At 38.5% G+C, this 23,048-nt stretch overlaps 1 protein-coding gene across 1 annotated transcript in view; it reads right to left on the bottom strand.

Annotated features, from left to right (window-relative positions):
* LOC102035765 (Down syndrome cell adhesion molecule homolog) overlaps nt 1-23,048 on the bottom strand; it is a 286,600-nt gene that overhangs the window by 89,091 nt on the left and 174,461 nt on the right. The window lies entirely within an intron of this gene.

Raw genomic sequence — 23,048 nt, forward strand, 5'->3', positions numbered from 1 at the left:
CAATTTGCATTAAATCATATGGTTTATGCTATCCAGAGGGGCAAACTGGAAAACAATTTATTCCTTCTACCTTTATTATTTCTGCAAGTACATACTCCTCTCACATATCATAATATCTAATTGCTTTTTCCTCTTTTTTTTCCTCTCTCTGTCTTTTTTGGCCCTGAAGGCTTACATCAGGACATCAATAACTTGCTACACGAATTATTTTGACTTGATCTACCTCTGTGTTATTGCAGACACAGCAGCCTTGGCTGGGACTACAACTTTGACAGGCAAATTCCAGTTACTTTAGTCATCAACCATTCTGAATTACCAAAGGAAAACTATTAACAAATTTCTGACATGAAAGCACTGCCTCTTATCACTGTCAAGCAATAATTAGAATAAGCAAGCAAGCAAGTGCTCATTTTCTCATTGAGCTGACACATCTTTAGTCTTACCCAGCAGAGCTTTGATACTTAGCATGTCACATACCTACAAAAAACATGAAATTTAAAGTGGAAAACTTTTCCAAAGAAAGTTCCAATTCAGTTTAAAACCCTGTGACGTTCTACACTTGCAGAAATGGCATTTTGGAGGTTGCAGACACCTAATAGGTAAAAACTGCAGGAAAAGGAACTTTTTTTGGTTGAACCACTTGTCCTTTAATTACAGGTCCTAAACTGAAAACAAATCAAATCATTGTAAGGCTTGAGACATCACAATTCAAATAAAAACAATGTCAGCAGAAGGACTTCCCCAGTGACTTTTACCCAGACACAGAGAAGTGCTTCTGTGTTTGCCTGAGTTTACTTATATAAAGTCAAGGGTGTCCCTTTAAAACAATGAGCTCTTCTTCAGCCTAATTCAAGGACTTTCTCTCACTTTGGGTGAAAATGTAAATCTGTGAAGGGAAAGGAAGGAAGGTGGTCATTTTTCATACTATGGAGATGGCCTGTTTGTCTTTCACTGTCTCGTTCTAATCTCATCCCTAATTTCCAAAAGTTGTCTCACTCATCCAGCTACAAACCAAACGTATTTTCCTATTACAGAATTTTTTCTCTGTCCTGCCCATGATGAACAATTTATGTCTGTATGCACAGGCATTCCCCAGGTACTGTTAGCAGTGATAGAGATGATTTCATGATAAATCTGGCTGCATATTTTTATACTATCTCTCAGCTCTAGGAAAGAGACCAGAGTTTTCCCATTCTTATTATTTTGAAAATACTCTTTTAGAGTTATATTCATTGGTGATAAGTGCAGGTTTGAGTATATAACACCAGTGATTGAATCAGCATTCTTTCTGAAATTATCTTCTTTACAAAAGAAGGAAAATCACATCTTTGAGCAAGAAAAAAAATTCATGCTGCACTGGCATTATATATATATATTTTTATCTTTAAAACTAGGTAGAGGGTGTGAGTAGAATCAGCAAGACAAATCCCTTAGAAACCATGGAAAATATTGAACTTCAATTAAAGTTGTGGAGATTTCTCTTCTTTAATTTTTAAAAGTTGCTTACTGCTACAATACTCAGCAGAAATCCTTTGGGCCAAAAGAAGTGGTAGCTTTTTCCCCAAGCTGTTAATGAATTTCACACTAAATACTTTGTAATCTTTAGAAACAAGGGACTTAACCTAAATTGCTTTCCCATCATTTTTAAAAGATGGCAGTCTTCCCAACTGTAACATCTGCTTTTTTTTTTTCTTTTTCCTGATGCTGTAATTCACAGCTCTAAAAATTGACTCTGATAATGTTGTCCTGCTTGAGTTTCCCCTCATTTCAAACCTCCCTGCATTAGCCTGTGTTGGTGATCAACCAGCCCAATGCACAGATGGTGGGCAGGGAGTAACTTTCAGTTTCCAGGACTCCAATTAAACTCTTCCCCCGGGACTTCCACCCACCAAACAAGGTCACACGGGGCCTGACCAGTGACAGTGACAAACAGAAACCCAAAACCCTCTTAGTGCCACTTCCAGTTTCTCAGGGACCAGTGATGAGAAATATTTTAACACCACACCTTGCTGATTGTTAAGAGATAAATAAATATTTGCAATTAATGAGAATAAGCAATAATGAACATTTGGCCTTAATCTCATTCAAGTGCATGGCGACACAGGTTGATATACATTAGGAGTACTGGTGCTAGGCTCTCAGAGTGAGTGGAAAAAACCATATTTAGAGGACTTGTGCTGCAGCAGAGCACCTTTTCAGGCTGCTGGGGGAACATTCATTACCATGTACCACACTCGTGTTTCATTAATACATAACCAACGAGCAGAATTGCTCCGTTAATCTTGAAGATGAATTACTCCTGTCAGGGCTTTGTTACAGACTTATCTCTACCACCAACACTCATGCACTCAGACAATAACAGCAACACTCCACTTGCTCTCGAGTGTGGGGAAAAAGAATATTCCAAGTAATTAAGAATACTCAATTTAGACAGTTGATCTTATATTCCAGGAGCTGGTGCTGTAGGTTTCACTAATGAGACACTGCAAGTGCCAAACACCAGTGCTAACCTGCACATTCTTAACCTGAAGGAAAAGCAATTAGTGATACTGTGTGATTGTGGGATTTTAACCAGTTTCTTTAGCTTCCTGCTTTCAGCCAGAAACAAATGTACAAAAATGCCAAGAGATGAAAAGGTCAAAGGTCCAGGAAGATTCAGCTGTAATTAACTTCTGAGTGCATTGCTCTGCAGAGAACTTGGTTTAATGGCCATGTTCATATGCTTGGACTTTTTTTATTTTCAGTTCTACTCCTTGTCCGATCATATTAATCTACTCCTAAAATGATGCTTCTGCAAAATGGGGGAAAGTCTTGCAGACTGCATTTGAATTCTTGTGATTGTCCTGTCACAAACTCACACTTCTCTGCTTCAGAGATGTGTCAAAGGCCAGGATGGGCTGGGTCGACACCAAAATGGGAAGGAAGCTCCCTTAGATCCATCCCCAGGCTCTCTCTGCTGGGAATGCAGGGAACTGAAACCTTCAGGGAATGCAGGAACTGAAACCTTCAGGGAATACATTTCATAGTCTTGCTTTGCTTAACAGTGAGGAAAAGTTATCAAACTCTCCCAGACTGACCTCTACCATCACAAATTTGTATTTGAGATGTGTGTCCACATCAGGTGAACGTGGTGAACACAGTCCTGTTAAGAAGCACTTGGGAGATGGGGTGGAATTGGGTCCAAGAAATATTGTTTTAGTAAGTCACAAATTACCAGGATATTTATTTTATAAAAGAAAGAGACCTTTTCACTTTATTTGCAGTCAGAAAGGGAAGGAAAAAGTTGATTTCAAAGAAAAACATGTTTCATTCTGCTAAGAAAAAGGATGGCTACATTGGAAAGTGTATTAAATAGAAACATAACATCAAATCAGTTACATAATCAGTGTTTTTCCTATAAATCCAATATATTACCTCAATTGCTTTTTCAGTAGATTTTTTTAAAGTCTGCTTTCTGTTAATAATGAATGCTGTAGTTCAATATATTTTACTTCATCTTCCTTGTGATCACTCTTCCTATGTTTAAAATATACTGTGCTCTTTTTTTTTAGAACATGGATTATCATAATGATTTTGCTATGATAATTTTATTATATACCATGGAAAAAATGTGACTTAGTTTGGCAACAATTAGGCTACCCCTGAAAAAAAAATCAACTTTAAATACCAAAAATTAATAGCCAAAATAAAATGTTTTCTGAGTGGAAATGAGAGGCTTGGTTGAGACTAAACTATGGAACACTGAGTATTTGGGATTCCTAAGACTTATGGACTTAAAATTGCTGTTAAGGTTTATTAAGGCAAACATATGAAATGTGCTACTTGAATTTATTTTTTAAGCAAATGGCTAATTTTCTGGGGCATTTCTTTACGGAACAGGTTCCTATCTCTATATATGTCCATTCTATCTTATGTCTAACATCTCATTACCAGGCATAAAATTATATTTTATGTATTGCTAAATTGTACCCCTTTATCCATCAGTTAACCCTCATGCTAATCCATATATTCTACTAAAACTATTTACAAGTTTTAAAGTACATTGGCCTGGGTGTTTATTTTCTTGCCTGTATGTGGAGGAGACAGGAAAACACAGGGGCAGAGAAACAAGGAGATAAAAATGGCTTTGCAAAGTTGTGGGTTGGAGATTAGAGAAATTCAGAGCGACATTCTGCCTCAGAGAGGATGGGATGGGTGGCCTGGGGAGGGAGGATGAGGTTACAGCCTTTAAGCCATGCCATGCAAGAAGATCCACAAGGAAATCTGGGTCAGTCTCTCACTGAAGATTGCAAACTGCTCAGCAGTAGTGGCAATCTATATTTGGCCTTTGTGTGAGAGAGAGGCAGAAGATCCTCACTCGACCCCAGCACAGCACCAGCAAGGGGTGAACGTGTTACAGGGGCTCAGTCTCCACAAGCTGCCCCACTCCCAAATATTCCAGGTGTGAACTCCTTCCTACAGGCTTTCTGCTCATTTAATTCCTCTTACTGGTAACTGGTACCAGAGAGCTCTTTTTCTTTCTTTTATTTTTTAAATGCATTTTAATATCTGCAGCTGACTACCATTTTGAATTGCTTGAACATTTATCAAGAAAATTAGTAATTTCCAACAGAGTTCATGGCTCACTTCTACATCTCAGAACACTGGGAGGATAAATAATGCACCTAATACACAAAATATAGTAAGGTCCCTCAAATAGTACTGCTAGGATATACAAATTCTACAGAAAACCGGAAAGAAATGGATCAGAACAATAAACAGATTTTGGTTTTGCAGAAACCAGAAAGAGAGGCTGCAACTTTCTGAGAACTCTGCAGAATTACATTTGCTTGTGCTTAACGAGTGAGGCACCAACACTTTCCTTGGCAAGGCTGTTTTTCCTCAGAATGACCAGAGATGCAGCACATTGTGTTTCCTAATGAAAATGAGGTGAATGAATGGCCCTGCTGTTTTCCCTATTATTCTTCTTTCTGCCTTTTAATGGTGCATTACCAAAATGTGCGCTACCTTCCATGAATTGCTCCTGTATTTACAGATCCCATTAAAATCATCCAGGTTGCACTGATGTGTGTTCTAATGGCTGATGGCAGCACCTAACGGTGTGAACAAGATGGGAACTGCCTGATGCTCCTTTAAATGACAGAAGGGTGGTGAGTTACAGGTCCTGGAGAGGAGGACTGCCAGCAGCCAGGATTCCCTGGAAATGTTTATTCTTTCTTTGCATGTCATTCCCACATGCTGCCTTTGTGGGTTTGGTGAGAGCTAATCACCCTTGCCTAATGGGAAGAGCATTCCAGGAGTATCCCAGTGCGGATTGCTCACTGGAAGGGCTGTGTGAAGGCAAACCTGTGAGTGCCCTCGTGGTAAAAAATCCATAAAACACTCCCTGAAACCCAGGCCATGAGGAAAATACATAATGATCACTTTTAAACACACAGTCATCATATATATATATGTATATGTATGTATATCTATCTATATATCTATATATATCTATATATATATATCTATATCTTTATATATAGATCTATAGCTATATATTATATATATATATCTATAAGCTCTAAAAACAAAATTAGCCACACTAGAATTGCTGGATGCATTCCCAAGGTGTGTGTGAGAAGAGTTTTGAAGGCATTATTCCTAAAGGAATACACCCACTGAAAGATAATACCCATGCAGAGGATTCCTCATGGAATATGATGGTGTTTGGGTGGCAATATTTGCATCTTCAAATCGTCAAAGTGGGCGCCTTACTATTTGCTATGTTGTAGATAATAGTTAGAATAAACACAAATTGGTCAAAAGTGCATTAATCATTATTAAAAATTAAAAATTAATTTATCCAAACATCCAACATTATTAAAAAAATAGTGAAATAATCCTAGTGAAATGAATGAATGAATTAATCAGTGAAATTAGTGAGAAAAGCCAATGTGAAAACCACACAGTAAATACATTATTGCACTAAAGTCTTTCCCAGTGGTTTGAATACACTCTAAAATATTGTAGTATCATCCAAAAGTGGTGATCAACACAAAAAAGAAAAACAACATGGGAGGGGGCTATTTTTTTATGCCTGTGTGTAACCAATCTTTTGTTCTGAAGCTTTGGAACATTTCATTTCTGTGAATGTGGCCTTTCAACTCCCTGAGCATACTCATGGTGATTAGAACTGAAGGGAAGAATGCTGCATAAATCTGTTAAAATCAGCAGAGAGGCTTTAAAACCTCAATTGCCACAATACCCTAAATTAGCTTGTTTTGTGAGCGTCAATCTAACTTATACCCAAATCTAACTCACCTGGCAGGTCAGCTACTTCATGAAGCAAGAACCCACCAGCAAACTCAACTGGGCTGGTCTGCAGAGCTTTGATAATAAACAAAGGGAAAATCTCTCTCACAAAAAAAAAAAAAAAAACCCAGGAAAAAAAAGGAAAAAACCCAATCATTAATTTAAATTACTTTCTTTCTTAATTTAAGTTATACTGATTGTAACCATTGACCTTCAGGAATCCTTTCATTTCTACCCACGTTTAAGTGGTAAAATGCCCATTTTTTCCCTCCATCCTGAGCTGATTTTCACTTTCCCAAGACAACCATTAGAAAAACCATCACACCAGCTCCTTCCTGACGGCCTATTTGCACAGGTTTCTAAAAAATCAACTCGGGATTGTCTGTCTCAGTTTTTAATTAAGTTAATCAGTTGTAATTACAGGTCTAAACACTTCCTCTGCACTTGCCAAAAAAAAAAGCCTTACTTTTTTTCTCACTGCTTCCTATCAAATTCTGCTATGAAGAGCTCAAGCAACACCTGCTCCACATTAAGATCTGCTAAAGACAGGTAACAGTGATAACAATTTTAGTATCGGGTGGTAATATCTAATTACTGACAGAACATCATCATAAAATGGTTATGAAAGTAATAATTTCATTCTTCCTCAGCAAACACTGCCACAAAGTCTAAGAAAAACTGATTTACTTCCATTAGAATTAATTTCAAGGAGCTGCCTAGTTTTGTCACCCTAACTTCAAAAAATGCTAATTAATTCTAAATTGGAATGTATGTAATTATAACAGTTTTCTGCTGAAAAACAAATTACCTGGTGCCTCTGGGGTGAACAACACAGAAGAAATTTCACATTCCTTTCAACAGCATAAATATTTTACATTTTAGGCCATGAAAATAATCTGCCAGCCATAAACATCCCACATTTTCCCTCTCAAATGTTTAGAGACTGTTTTCTTCCTTCCAGCACCAAGACACTAAACGAGTTGACAGTCTGCTTGCCAGTCAGTTTAATCTCCCTCTCTCTCTGGGTTTGTGGGAAAACTGTGGCATGCCAAGTTATTTTTGGCCAAATGTTACAGTATGAAGAGCCTTCAGGAGCTTTTGTTCAGTGAGTGGACTAAATGGCAGCTGTTTTACCTGTAGAATGGGAGTTGATGTTGCCATGGAAATAGAATAACTTCTTTCTTTGTGTGTGTGTTTTTTCCCCTGTCTTTGCATATTTGGGTTTGCCCAAGCACAGAAATCAGTTTAGAACAATCTCCAGAAGAATGAAAGACAAGGAGAGCTCTTGGAGGGAGCTCTAAAGCTATTTGCATCTCAAATTTGTCATTTATGGACAAACCACTTGAGTTTCTCTTCCTAAACGGGAAGCAGGTGAAAAATTTTAAAAATCCACATTTTATCCTAATTTTTTGATGACTGCCATGTATTTTCCACTGAATGTTTTACTGATCAAACCACAAAAATGGGCCTCTTTCAAAAGGCAACAGGGATGGTTCTGTTCTCTTTCACCAACATTTTTATTAACACAATTTGTAGCATGAAAGAACATAATAAATGCATCTAAGGCTTACAAATATGCAATAAAGGAATTTATACTTTTGCACATACAATTGGACTCTCCAGCTGCACAACAACAGAAGCCCAAGCAGTGAAATTTATGTGCCCTGAGATGATGCAGTTCCCAGAGAGACCTCCCCACCCCAGCCTGTCTCCATCTCTAGGAAAAAAATCAAGGAGACATTTCCATACAGCCATGTAATAATTGTCCTTTGATGAGACAGTGCCTGAACCTTGGACTCCTCAAATTGCATGAGTATGAAGTCACTGAACCTGCTGCAAATCATGTTTTCACAGAGGGAGCATTTCACAAAAGGGTGGCATCACTGACACAGTCATGCTGATTTGCTGTGCTCCTTTAAAGACTCCAGCCAAAAGCCAAGGAGCTGAAAACATCAGAATTTACCTCAGTTTGACAAAAAAGCCAAGAACTTGGGATGTTTGAGAAGTAGGACCGAGCTCCTTGCAGACAGAAAAACCACAATAAGAAGTTAAATTCACATGGGTTAAGTACAAGATTTCTGCACTAAGAGGGATGCTGGTGAGAGACAAATCCACAGCAGGTTGGGATTTTCATCAGCACAGATTAAAAGCACAAGCCTTGCCAGAAGCCAGTAGGGTTTGTGTCCTTTGTATAAGAACTTAAAAACTGATAAGCTCTTTGTGGCACAGCATGGAGGATTTTTTGGGGGGTTGTTGGTCTGGATTTTTTTATCATTGTAGTTGAATATACTGGTTTTTATATTGTGGTAATTTCATCTCCTACTCAAACCTCAGGGGAGAGGCAAGATCTTCCAATTCACTGCAATAGTTGCACTTAAACAGCTACAGACCAATCAAGGAAGAAAAAATGAGGCTTCTTCTTCCTGAAATTCTTCAGATTTAGATAAATGCAAACACCATTGCCCCTCTAGGTCTTCACATTTTCTTTACCTTTCCTCATTTAGTTCCACATCTACTTTAATAAATATTTAACCACATGCACCAGCACTTCCCATTTACTCTCTCCTTAGCTTAAAGATTAATGTAGATATCTGAGGAAACATATTCGCTTAAAACCATGGAAAAGTCATTTGTTCATACATGCATTTAGGCAGACTCATGTTTACCTGATTTGCTTAATGGGATAGAAGATTTCACAACTGCATATCAGCCTGAGAGTCAGGAAATATTGAAAAAAAGAAGAAGGAAGGCTATTTCCCTGTGAAAACTTTTTTATGGACTCATTTGTGATTCTGATTGGAATTTTGTCACACTGGAATCAACAGGAAAGCTGCCAAGGTCTGCAGCAGAACAAGAATTTCATTCCTGTTCTAATTATTGCTTTTATTTTTTCCCCATAAATGAGCATTCCTTCTGGGTTCTATAATTTTCTTTTATATTCCCAGTGCAAAGTATGAAACCACAGTCTAACATGCCAATGAAGTCTAAATTTTCTATCAGACACATCAAGGACAAAGGAAGCCCTGTACCTGCATTTACCCTGCACAAACTTACAGTTTAGGGTTTTTTTCTACTTTAATACTGCAGATAAGAGGCTTTGCTTTCTACAAAAGCTAAGGAGGGGCATATCTCTAACTCACTGCTGATCTGACCTTGCAGGATCCTGGGCCATCTCAGCACATGATGTGCAACAAGAAATTGCATTTACCACATCTCTAGAATATTTAGATTATTTCAAGCCTCAACAGTAACCATACTACATCAGATTTATTTATCAACAAGGTCACTTTTTCTCCCAGATCAGCCTAAATATTTTGGTTCCAGAATTGTGGCCTTTAAACTTGAGCTGAGATTTACCACACCCCTTGTTGCTTTTGAATGATTGAGGGCCAAAATAATCTTATGGTAAATTCACCAGTTTTTTGTGGGTTCTGTGGTGATGAACATCAATCCAGCCTCCTATTTTTAATGCAATATGGACATGAGGAACAAGTGAATAGCAAGCAACCACTAAGAACAAATTGTGTATCAAATATCCTACTTGTATTTAATGACTTCTTGCCCTGTATTTTTAAATGACACTGTATTTAGGCTGTGGTATTGCATCCACAAATGCAATGTAGTGCCAATAAATATTTCTCTGATGACATTCAATGCAGGATTCTCTCCACAGCCACTCATCACATTTTTTTGTCAACCCAGCAGCCTGTCTGGCTACGAGTTAAAACATCTGTTTCTGCTTGCATTTATAACCTTAAACGATTCTAACTTGGGCTTGCTTATTCTGCATGCATCCCTTGGATTTTTTTTGAAAATTTTCACATATTATCATCTAGAGTATCTATTAGCTATTGGTATTTAATACATGCACATTAATAATGAACAGCAACTCCAATAATGCCTGCTTTTCTTCTATCTTCTCAGTTTAAGAACTTTGTATTTCCTTATCCCACTTCATTCTGTTGTTAGTTCTCCTGCTGCCATCATCGGCTACATCAAGCAGTTGAAGCTACATCAAACATTTCAACTTGACTTGAGAAAAGATCTTGGCTTAGAGCAAACAGAATTTCAACCCCCCCTCACACCTCACAGAGGACACATGGGAAGGAGAAAAAAAAAGGACATAAAGGCCCAGTTTTTTAGGTCATTATGATATGTTTGGAAATTTTGGACCAGTAACAAATGAAGGCAGGAGTGCAGATGTTGGCTGTGACCATGAGGAAGGACAGTCACTCCCACAGCTGTGGGCACTGTCAGCACCTGCACAGAGCTGCACAAAGTTAGCAAATGCCCTTGTCAGTTCAGAACCTTTCCCCAAATTTCACTGCTTTTCACACCTTTCATCTAATGATCAATATGAAATAATTCCTATTTTTATTCTTATTTATAATTATCTAAGGGTAATTCTTCAATCCCACAAAGTGTCACTAATGCTGAATGTAGGCTGCTTGAGAAGTCTAGCAAAATAAACAATGGTTGTGAATCACAGCTCCTTGAAGATTATTCCTTTTGCTTTAAAAAGAAAAGATGAAAAAAAATTTAAAAAATGAGGAAACACCAATAATTTGTAAATGCCAATATTTCACATTCATTTGCCACCTGCTGTTCTTCGAATAGCATCTCTTCCTCTAGGAGAGACGTGCCATAAAATGCTTAAAGGTTATTCTTTTCTTAACCCAGAAAGGCTGCTTCTCAAACCTCCTTGAATGCAATTTTCCAACAAGCTTTCCAAAACCATTCCCCAGGCCTGACTTGAGGCCAGTGAAGCCAATAAACAGCCACTGTTTCTAATGACCAGAGATCCCTCTGCCAGAGGACTTTACTGCACAAGCAGATACCCAGATAGGGAGAATTAAAAAGCAATCATCTCCTGCTGAGACTAGAACAGATTCCAAGCTGCAGCCGAGGTTTTTTGGGGGATTTTTTTTTTGTGGATTCATGCAGGCTTTGCAGATGAAATGCCAAAAGCAGAGAATCTGATTGCAGTGACCTTATTATTGCTCTAAAGATCCTTCCTTGGACAGCAAATGTGATGAGCTGCTAAATAATTGATTATTTCAAGAACTTAATGCTGAGTGCTTTTCACGCATCAGTACAACATATTATTTTATAGGTGTTGGTGTGTCAGCAAAACCCTGAACCACTCACCTACACCTCTGGCTGAGTAGAAAAAAAAAAAAAGGAAAGAAGTGGGAGTCAGAGGCAATTCCCTTGAAAGATGAAAAGCATGGATTGCCATCAGCTTCTTCAAAGCTGAAATGCAGTAAAGTTTTGCTTCACCTCTTTGCACTTAAATGCAAAGTCCTGGTATTGCTATTGCCGTTCAGGAGATGTTATTTGTTTATGGCAATAAAGCAGCAAATTGTCATATGCTTGGAGGATTTAATGGAAATTTTCCCAATAGGTAGAAAGCTTTACTGCACCCACACATAGTGTGTTGCTGTGTGGCAAGAGATTTTGCACTTGGACATGGAACAAATACTATGCAACTTAATTTTTTTTTTCTTCTCAGATGACCTTGTAGCTTGCCAGATCAATAAAAGTTAAGAGTGGTTCCCAAAGCATTAGGAAAGAGGACAGAAAGAGACCTGTATAACCAGAGAATACACAGAAACAAGAACTCTGTGTTTTTGGAGGTGTGCTAAGACCATTTCTTTGGTGCTTGTTGGTTTTTTTCATGAGAATGGTAAAATACTGGAAGAGAGGCCCAGAGAAGTTGTGGGACCTCTTGTCCTCAGAGGTGTTCCAGATTTGACCAGTCATGGCCCTGAGAAACCTGATCTAAATTAGATCTTTTCTGAACAGAGGGTTGAATTGGATTGGCTTCTGGACAAGCCCTTAAATGTAATTTATGATACTGTGAGACATGAGTAGGAGGGAAATACTTGGCATCTCTAACCTAATTTCCAAACTAATAGAGAGATAGAGAGATCTCTATCTAAAATATTACCCATTTAAAAATAAATGCACTTTGTCAGGATGATAAAACCTCTGGTTCAAAGTTCACAGCTGTTATGAACATTAGCATTTCTAACAGGGACGTACACATAAAACCATCTTGAATACTTAAACTAAATGGACAGAAATTCAAACAAAATCTGAACAGGAAAAAAGGGAATAAATAGGTAATTGACCTGGTTTTCTTTGCCCTAATCTTAGCCATCTTTACTGGTACCAGATCTAAAGGAAATCTTCCCCTCCTCTGCAATAAGCTTCATTTTTCCTAAAATGCCGTCATATCTGGGAGGCATTTAGGAACAAGCCTGACATTCTGAAACCATATGCATTCACAAGTGAAAGAGAAACAAATAATAGTGACAACCAAGCTGTGAATAGCTATTAACATCTCTGGATATTGTGAACTCTCTTCAGACAAGCCTGAACGAGAATACGTTTGGTGTTTCTGTTATTTAGCTGCTCTCAGTTTTCCACAATTCTGGCACTGTTACACCCCTGTGATATCACTTGACTCTGAATAAACTAAATTTGCTGTAATTTGCACCTATAGCAAAAATCACTACTTTTGGCTCCAGTAATTAAAGCACATCATTAAAAAAAAAAAAAAAAAAAACAACAAAACAAACAAACCAGAGCTGAACAGGATGCATGAAGAAATCCACTCATAGTCTAATAAAAACATCTTTAATATCCAGGTGCAAACACAACCTTGGTGCAAATTAGTTATTAATGTTTTACACAACAGATTTACTGATAGGAACCATTTCCGTTTTTTTTAATTTCCCTCCTGCCTAGTTTCTTTAACTCTCCTTTACTTGACATCCTTATTTATTTAATATGACTGTATGGCCTAAAATGATAGTTGCTCTGAAACAAAAGACAATTAGGACAGCAAGACATCAGCAACAAGACCTGCAAGGATGCAGGAACAAAGACACTAAAATGGAAGAACATAAGGGTTGGTTCAATTCACCTTTCTCTCCCTCTCTGATTCATGTCTCTCTTATTTCTGTGAGACAATACATTCCTCTCACATACTCTCTTGATAAGCTTTGAAGTAGTAGGAAACTCCAAGACAGAATATTTGTGTATATGCAACAAGAAAGCAATAAAATATCCTGAAATGGTTTGTTGTTTTGGGTTTTCTTAAGTCATTCTGTGTGCTGTGCTGTGTCTTTACCAAGATGACAACAAATATGCAGCAAAAGTGCCACGAGGAAACAAAAAATGTTGTTTTAGGTTGTTGAAACAGCAATAACTTCTCTGCAAATATAAAAGCTCACTGAGAAATTAAGAATATTTTGCAATGTAATTACTCCTGGATAACTATTTACAATTATACATTTGTCACTGAAAATAAATTTTCGCTACTCTATATTCCAACCAAAACAGAGATATCTGTGGTCAACAGAAGTTAATGACAAACCAACTCCAGCACTCAAAATATCCTGGGTGTTCTGTAACCCTGGGGCAAGCAAAGAAATTCCTGTGGCTGCTCCTCCATCAGCAGGCCAGATGGAGACCCCAGAGCTCTGATATTCACCGATATTCCTCCATGCTCCCAGTCCAGAGAGATGGGAAAGGAAAAAAAACCCAACCTGGATAAAGAGGTCTGAAGTTCTCACAGCAGGTGGATCATGGAAAGGGCACCAGCAAAATAAAAAGGACAAAATGCAGCGAAATCAGAAAATAAACAGGGATGGGAAATGTCTAAAACTGTTTAAGAAAGGTCTTTGAACTTGAATATACCTTCAGCTTTTTCTCTGAATTGATAGGTACACAGAATTTTCCTAAAACCCAGATGCTGCTGAAGCCAAATAAAGAAAATATCTTTTTCCTGATGCTCTTTCCTCCAAGGACAATGCTGCATGTTCAAAACCTAACTGAGAATTCATGGGGGACCTAAAGAGGTGCATATGAAAAATATATTGTTTAAGCATTCTTTCTACGTAGGAAAATGGACATAAAATCTTATATTTGTGATTTATTTGGATTATAAAAGTAAGCAGGCAACCAGAAGTTGGACAATGCCAGACAAAATAGGTGATGAGAACTTGCTGTTACTTTTTTATCCATGTCCAAGTTCTAACAAGTGAGGATCTAATAATAGGATCTAATAATTACATCTAATAAGGAACTAATAATACTTGTGTATTTCCCTCTACCACATCCTATTTTCTGTTAGTAGATGGGAGAAGCCAATCTCTGTCTGCTTGGAATGTGTGCCTCATTTAAATGCAGAATAAAGGAGATGTTCATGTTTTCTTTCTTGCATGTTAATTGCACTGATTGATATGACACTGGTCTTCATGCTTTGTACTTTCTTTTATTACCTCCTATAAGCAGTGGAATTCCATTTAAAAAGCCCTGAGATAAGGCCATGGTAACATTGTAGAGAACAAAAAACCTGCAAATAATACCCTGGCTCTGGGCAAAAGGTGGTGGGAGGTTTTTATTTCTTGCTCAGTCTATTCCAGACATTCCTGATAGTAATGAATATTCTGCTATATTTCATTTTTAGTCAATGTGAAATATAAAATAGTTTGACTCATCTTTATGCAGAAATCTTGGTTATTAGATAAAGCCAATACCCTCATTACTATTAAGAATAATTTTAGGTATTATCAGTAAGAAAAAATAATCATCAACATTTGAGAAGTAAGATTTTTTTTCTCAGAGAGAAATCCCATTTCCCCCTTATTTTATGTATGAACTTATATACATAATGACTATGTTTAGAATGCTTTTATTTAATGGATTCACTGAACACTCAGTTGTTTCTGGCAAAGATTCAGAAAATCAGAAATTTATAAACATATTTATCTGAGATTACATGCAACATTTTGCTATTGGAGAAGGTTCCTTAAGGCCTTTAAAAGACATTTTTATTCCTCTCCTACCATATTCTTAATTTAAATTTAAATGCAGGTACCAACATTGGTGATATAAACTGTTTCTGTCCCTCATTTCACACGAACAGTTTAAGCACCTGTTGGAAAAGCAATCCCAACTAAAACCTGGATGAAAAGCTGGCCCTAGAATCTGACTTTAGATAATTTTTCAGCTCCCACACCCCTGAGAAGCTCCATTGCAGGACTGTGGCTCCAAAAGCCAATGGCCCAAAGCCTGTTCACCCCAATGGGAGATTTTCAGAGGCTCTGAGTTCTTGGTTTGGGCTCAAAAAGCTTTATTTAAAGGCCTTTCATGACAGAATGTCACTCTAGAGACAGCATTATCCCAAATTCTGCTGTTCCCCAAAGCAGCAATGCAACACACATTTAAACACCTGAATTGACAATAACTGCTGCAAATTTCAATTCCAGAATATGGGATTGTCCCACCTGGCAAATGCTGATTATTATTCTCATCTCCAAAGAAAAGTTTTATATATAGAATGGGAAAACAATTATTTTCACACTGATTATTGAGTCATGGTAATTACATTTCACGTGGGAAATATTTTATGTCTAATTCAGGTTGTGAACAATTATGTGGACCACGCCAGTTATTAGATGTGCATCAGTTGAATGGGCTCCTGATGCATCACACACTTCCTAGAGACATATTTAAACTGAAAAAATAGAAATCTAACAAAAAAAATCCCACTTCTGGTGAAAAACAAAATACTGAATTTTCAGATCATGAGAAATTATTACATTTCATCATCAGTTAATTTTGTACGGAGGCTAAAAGCTGATGTGTCAATTTTCTGCAAAGAACATGGAAAAGGAGTTCCAGATTCTGAACTATGTAATTTTAATGTTCCAATAAAAGCGAAACATTTTAGCATTCCCAAAGCATTTTTTGAGGAAAATGATGCTAAACTCTTGTTTTCTGTCTGTTTAAAAAATATGGAAGCTGAGGTTTGGATCATCTTTTTCAACAACAGAACAATTCCTTGAAGATTTGCCCTTTCCAGGGGTAATGAATTATTATTCTAGCAGGGCCCACGTTGCCCCATGGGGAGTGAAAGTTGAGACCTGAATGTCATGATATTATTATTATTATTATTATTTCTTATTAATATTAATATTGATATTTCCTGTGCACAGCTTTAGAATCCAGCTGTACCTGCTGCAATGCAAAAAGCTGACCAAAATAAATATTTTCTGTCTTCTGAGAAATGTGGATGTCAAACTAACCTGACATGTGGGGAAACATCCAGGCTGAGTAAGGCTGTGCTGAGCTGGGGACCTGTGTCCTGACAACTGCTTTGGAAAACAAAAAAAAAATCTGGGAAAAATAATAGAACTGAAAGTTATTTCAGGGAAACCAGCCTCAAAAGTCAAACATGCACACAGAGAATTGGAGTGGGGGGGAGTCCTGGGATTTGCTGACATGCCATATCCATGATTTAGTCCAACAGCAAGGGCCATAATCATTCCTCGAGGCTGTGGCAGGGCATGCTGGGCAGCTGAGAAATGCAAAAAAAAAAAAGAGAGGAAGCTCATCTTTAGATTGCCTTCCCTTGGGCCAGTTTGCCAGGCCGGGTTAGATCACTCTCTGGTGACAGATGGCTGCAAGCCCTGCAGGGCCAAGAACCCCAGCCAAAGGTTCACGGAAGTCCACGGGAGCGTTCGCGCCGCATCGCGTGCGCGGGGCCGGCAGCCACGCTCCGGAGGGATACCCCGGGCAAGGAGCCTGAAAACTGCTCCCAGGAGTTCCAGCCTGAGGAACTGCCTTCCCTCCATCCCAAAATCCAGTCCTAATGGGAGCTGTAAAGGTTTAGAAGAGTTACTGCCGTGAAAGTGGAAAATGATCGTTTATTTCTGCAGATTATTGATTGCCACCCTGCGATCAAGTCTAGACCTACACACCAGCTGAATCCAAAATATGCCTGGCGTCTTACAGGACATGCTCTTTCCATCCTGTGTTCCACGCCCTGTTCAGCTGGGATTTGGCAGTTTAAAATAAAAATGATTAAAAGTATGACAAATTAATGGTTTGGGGAAGCAGAAGATTGCCTCAATTTGGGACACACTCATCATGAAAGCGAAAAGGAAAGACATCTCCTTGCAGGATTCTTGTTAAATCTCAGTCATTCCACACTTTCTGAAGGCTGTAGTAATTTTATTGCTACTGCTGCTAGAAATTTTGATCCAGTGGCAGTTCTAATCACCTAACGTTGGCACAGCTACATGTGGTAATGTTGCCTTTGAAGACAGCAGTGACAGGCAAGTAGGAAACACCTACAGCAGTCATTTGGATCAACTGTTTCCCAAGAGACTCTTGCAAATATATATCAACTATTCTGTACAAGCCAATAAGTAGATGGTGCTGAGAGGAATTGCCTTAAAGCCTTTCAGAAAATAAAAGACATAATTTTGTTATTTGAAAAGATATGCGGTAGCTCAACAGAATATGCAGGGAAAAACTAATAAAAGGAACACTCAGTGCAACATTGACATAATTATCATTTGCTTTTTAATACTGTACAGTCATATAAACACAGCATGTTCTCAGCTAAGTATAGAAGTTTGTTGAGAAAAAAAGTACATCTGATTTCCTAATAAATTAGAAGAATAAGGAACTCCTATAGGAAATAAAAAATCAACAGAAAAAAGACCTTGCAGTCACTCTTAGATGTCAAATACCATTAAATACAACTTTGTCTGTTGCTAGAGAAGATAAAAGCTGTATTTAAAAGCCTTGCCAAAAATGTCCTTTTCAGTACTAATTAGCATCAATGGTCAAAGCCGCTAGAGCAAAAGAAGAACAGAGGAAGGGAGGACAAGAGAAATAAGTACCATCACTGACATTAACAGGATTTTTTAAAGCTTTGTCTCATGATACATTAAAGGATATTTTTCTTTTAATATAATGTCCTAAGCTTACAAGTACTACGAGCAGATGCCCTTCTCAATCTGCATTAAAATCAAGTCTAAAGGCACACAAAGAAGAGCCACAGCAGAAAGTGCCTCTTCCCACTGTTTACCCAGATGAGAAATTAGCAGTTCTACAGCGTAAAATGAAGCAGAGACCTTCTTGTCGTGTTTGAGAGCTCTTCTGGTTCCTACTTCAGGAATTTTCAGCCCATTATCTGGATCAACAGGAAAAAAACTGAAGCACAGTTAAAGAGAGTGAGTCCACCTGACTGTGGATTTTGTCTTAATGCTTTTTACAGTCATGTGAGCTTTACAGAGTCTCAAAATGGGCAATTTTACTGTTGCAGCAATGAAATTCATCAGGAATTGCAACAGGTTTGCCTTTTCCAGCTTTGGCTGTGCAAAACAGCCCCATGTTGACAATGAAAGAATCAGAGGTCAAGAAATGCAGGAGTTTCTCATGTATCACAGTGGAAAGCAAGTCATCCGGTCTGTTCTTCCACAATGCCAAAACATCTTGGTCTTATCTTTTCAAAATTCTGGGGGGCAGGTTGTGCATTTGTCTTCCTTTTCCCTGCTACCTCTAACAACCTGGCAGAGCTTAAAAAATAAACTTAAACCAATAAAAACCCTGAAACATCTCAACCAAACAAACCAAAAGAACCTCCAACCCCCTGAGTCTTTTCACTTCCATGATCACCTCAATGTCATTCATTTCCACAGTTTAATTTCTTTCAAAAACACAGTCCCTGCTCGTTTCTCATCCACACAGAGTTAAGTCTGGAGCAACTGTGGGAGTGCTGCATTTCCACGGGTATAATCAGACACGAGAATTCCTACTGCCAGCTCAAAATATGGGTCAGAGCCTAAAAACTGATTAGCCCCTTGAGCTTTTCATGTCTCTTCTTGTCATGAGTGGCATGACAGGGGAAGGAGAATAAACAACCCTCCCCCTCACACTCAGCACACAGCCAGCCTGGGGCACTGAACCCTGGCTGCACAGGCTGGGAACAGCATTGCCATAATAGATACACCAGCTTCCCAAATCCAGCCTGTCATTCTGCTTCAGTCCTTCTCATGAGGGGATCTTCTTTCACATTCCTCTCAGTCTGACCATGCCCCAAATTCTGTGAATCAGTGCTAAATGCTTGAACCAAACTCTCCTAAGTTGGAAGCCAATATTTGATTTATTACTGGAAAAATCATCACAAGAAGAAGCCTACAAGTAATAGACCTCAGACTCAGGCATCTTTTTTGTTATGGAGATGATCATTATGGACTGTTCACCTCATACTGAAAAGATGGAAATGGTTTTGCTCCCTATCAGTCTTGTATGAGAATCAAAGAGTTAATGATGAGTTGTTTGACTATTGAGTCATTCCGTGTTCGGGATTTCAACCGCAGGGATGTTCATGCAAAGAAAAGAGAGGTTTTCTTTGTATTCTGAAAAAAAAGGTGATCCAAAGGCACAAGGGACTCATTTTTAGGAAGGTATCTTCAGTGTATGAAGTGCAATGAAGCCAATCTCTTTCCAAGTAATGAAAACTAGAAGAGACCAACACCAGCATTTCCACAGCAAACAGGCACAGTGAGGCACAGCATAAGAACAGCATATGAATTTTTAGGACGCATCATGTTTCTGAAGAGAAGGTTTAATTGAACAGACTCACACTTACTACATATGCTAATTAAATCTTCCACTCAACACCAGACAAAAAAAATCAAAATGCTGAGAAAAAAAATAAAAATAGTGTTGTTTTGTTAAGACAGAAAAAAAAGAATTTTACCTCAAAATAGAAAATTGCCACTTGAGCAAAAGTTTATGGTATTCCTTTTTTTATTTATTTTAAGTCATCAGTCTCTGCAACAGCCATGAAGGAAATTATATTATTGCTTGATGTCCATTTTCTCTTAATTATCAATGCTGTTCCATTGGACACCTCCACCTTGTCCCAGGAGGCACAGACACAAGGAATCCAAATTGCTGCTTAGCAAAGTGAATGCCCCATCAACATCTCCATGGAATTCAGGCTCTTCTATCGGAAGCAGAGCCCCAAATTGCTGCAGGTTAGTTTGTATAAGCAATTCCAACCCACGTGGGATGAAGAGAAGATGAAAGCCAGCAGAGAATCCCCAGTTCTTCCTGTGTAAATGCATTTTGCTTCACATCTGAGGTTCACTAGGAAGGGCTGGATGCAACACAAGAGGAGGAATCAGGAAGGCAACACGAGATTTTCCTTTCCAGCGTGTCTCATGCAGCCTCAGAAATGCTTTCTGACAGCTCCTCATGTGTTGAAGAGGAATTCTTCGATGTGCAATCAGCAAGGGGGTCTCTGTAGATGCAGGTTGGCATATGGTATCTCAAATTTCTCAGTGACAAGTGGCATGTTATCAGAGCAACAGAGTAGCAGGGAAAAAGACGTTTTGCTAATCACTCCCTGTTGCCCACACCCTCAGGCAGAATCATATTGCTTTATGCAGATGAGCTCATAACAGTTTCTTCAATTTAGCTTTTATATAAAAAAGTGCCAGCTCCTAACGCTGTGTCAACAGGCACCCGAGGGCCTTCCACTTTACATTGCAAGTGTATTACTATTTAAAGATGAGCTTTTAGCTTAACATCATTGCCTGCCTTCAGAGTTTAATTACCACCCTCCCCATGAGGCCCAGTGAACCATCCACTCCTCCCACGGGAGTTCTGCCTGGCAATGATCTTTAACTAAATAAGTAAATGCCAAATAAGCACTTCTGCAAGATTCACTGGCTTGTTCCCTGCCCAGCTCTGATGCTGCAGGAGCCAGGCTCTGCTTTGGATCTCCCTGGCAGCAAGCCATGTTGAATTTACAGGTCTCAGTTATAAATCTCATCTTGCTGATATAAACTAAGAAGGGAGATTTTAAAAATTTGAATTTTTTTCCCCTTCTGCTGTGTCTTGTGTTCAATTATCCCACATCATTACCTATAGGCAGACATAAATCATTGAAACAAGAGACTCTTGTACCCAGTTGGACCAAATGTGTCTCACAACGTTTTATACAGCCTGAGTTTCCTGCAATACTCCTCCAAATTATTTTCCCACATTTCTTTTCACCACCTCTATCTGCAGGATTAGAATATTTGTATTATGAAGTAATTAATTCCCTTGAAATAAAGATCCAAAATTTATAATGGGTCAACACAGATGCACTTAATTCTACAACAATTCAAGCTACTGGGCCAGACAGAGGCTAAAGATTTAACAGCATCCATAGAAGGAGGAAGTTAAACAGACTTTTTTTTTAAATAATGGAAATAAAAATTGGCATACCCAGATGTGCTTTCAGAAATAGGGGAGCATTACAAAGCAGCTAGAGTAAAGATGATTCCAGATCTTAGAACCCTGTGCCCAAATAGGAACAATCTGTATTTTGGGAGATATCCACAGCTCTGACTGATCTGGAAAGGAACAGAGCAGGGGCTCTGCCTTGCCTGACTTCTGTGCTCGCAGGAAAAGAACCCAGTTTGGGCAGATCCCAGCAATCACACCATCAGACACGGGCTCTGCTTTCTGAGGCACTGCTCAGCACACATTGCAAATGATCACAAAATCACTTTGTGAATGTGCCTTTTGGAGCTGTCCCTGGCTTCAGAAACAAAATTCAGGCCAGAGTGGCTTTAAAGAACAGTGGCTCTGAAATGAAAATGAAGCTTTCCATCCTATAATTATATAAACACAATGGGTTTTTTTGTAAAGTTGCAAGAAATCCCTTTCTTCCTCTGTGTTTCAGAATATAAAATCTCTAATCATAATGTTCTGGACTAAATCAAAGTACTTCTATTTAAACTAGAGAGGGCAAAATACTGTTTTATTTGAGCATCAGATGGGAAAAAACATGCAAGCATCAAGTAAAGGGAGTGCACAACATCACCATCTTCAGAAGAGAGCAGAAAGCTGCAGTTTCTTGCAGGCTCCCTATGAATTATGGATGTGGCAGCAGGCCTCTGGCAACATTTTGCTATAATGTTAATTTTTCTCATTTTTGATTTTCTGTTATTTGTATTTATAAGGAAAGCTGTCAAGCATCAAAACCCAGGAATGTTCTTAAAATATTTACTTGGTCTGTGAAGATGTGAACTGCAGTTGAATAAAACCGGTTCTTCCTCATCTTTAAGCTCTTATTTTTATATTGTTTTCCTCACCAGGGCACCTGAATGTTTTACAAACATGACCACTCCTTCCTTAAAACACAAACTAAAATGAAAACTAAGCACACATTTCTCCACCTGTGCATGTTGCAGGGTTTGTTTAGCTACTGTGGCAAAGCCAAGCCAGGTAAGTGATTTATCTTCTTTTTTTTTTTCCTTTTCCTTAGACAGAATCACTCTGAATAATTGAAATGAGCATGGCTACCGTTTTCTGTGTGCCTTTTAAGCTCTAAATGTGTTTATTTACAGGATTTTTGTCTAAACACTGACTTTGCCCATTTCTTTAGGATCCTTCACTGGCAGATTTGGAGAATGGCACCCCAACAGGGGCTGTGCTGCCAGAACCCTCCTTTGAACCAGGCTGCAAATACTGACAAATATATCGAGGTACAGGGATCCTGGGCTCAGACCAGCCATTGCTCCTCTCCTCCATGATATTCAGCTTTTAAATAAAAAATATAATAAAAGCAATTACCCCTGAGTGTGGTGTCACTTGGGGCTTCTCTCTGATTCTCTTCCCAAGGCATAAATTTCTGTGGGTTTTATCTCTGGTGGTTTACCTATGACTGAAATAAATGGTTCTTAAAGCCTAAACTTACCCCCTCAAGGGAGCAGGACCAGAGTGAAAGGCTGGAAACAGTGCTGGAAGTGAGGAGTAAGTTGGTGCTTGTGGAGACAGAAGTGACAGACATCCCTACTGCCCTGATTCTAAAGGAAAAGGGGATTTCCCTCACTTTGCACGTGTTCATACCTGGAGCTGAGGAACAGACAGGAACAGAGCAGCCA

Source organism: Geospiza fortis, unplaced genomic scaffold (assembly GCF_000277835.1).
Source record: "Geospiza fortis unplaced genomic scaffold, GeoFor_1.0 scaffold784, whole genome shotgun sequence".
NCBI classification, from domain to species: Eukaryota; Metazoa; Chordata; class Aves; order Passeriformes; family Thraupidae; genus Geospiza; species Geospiza fortis.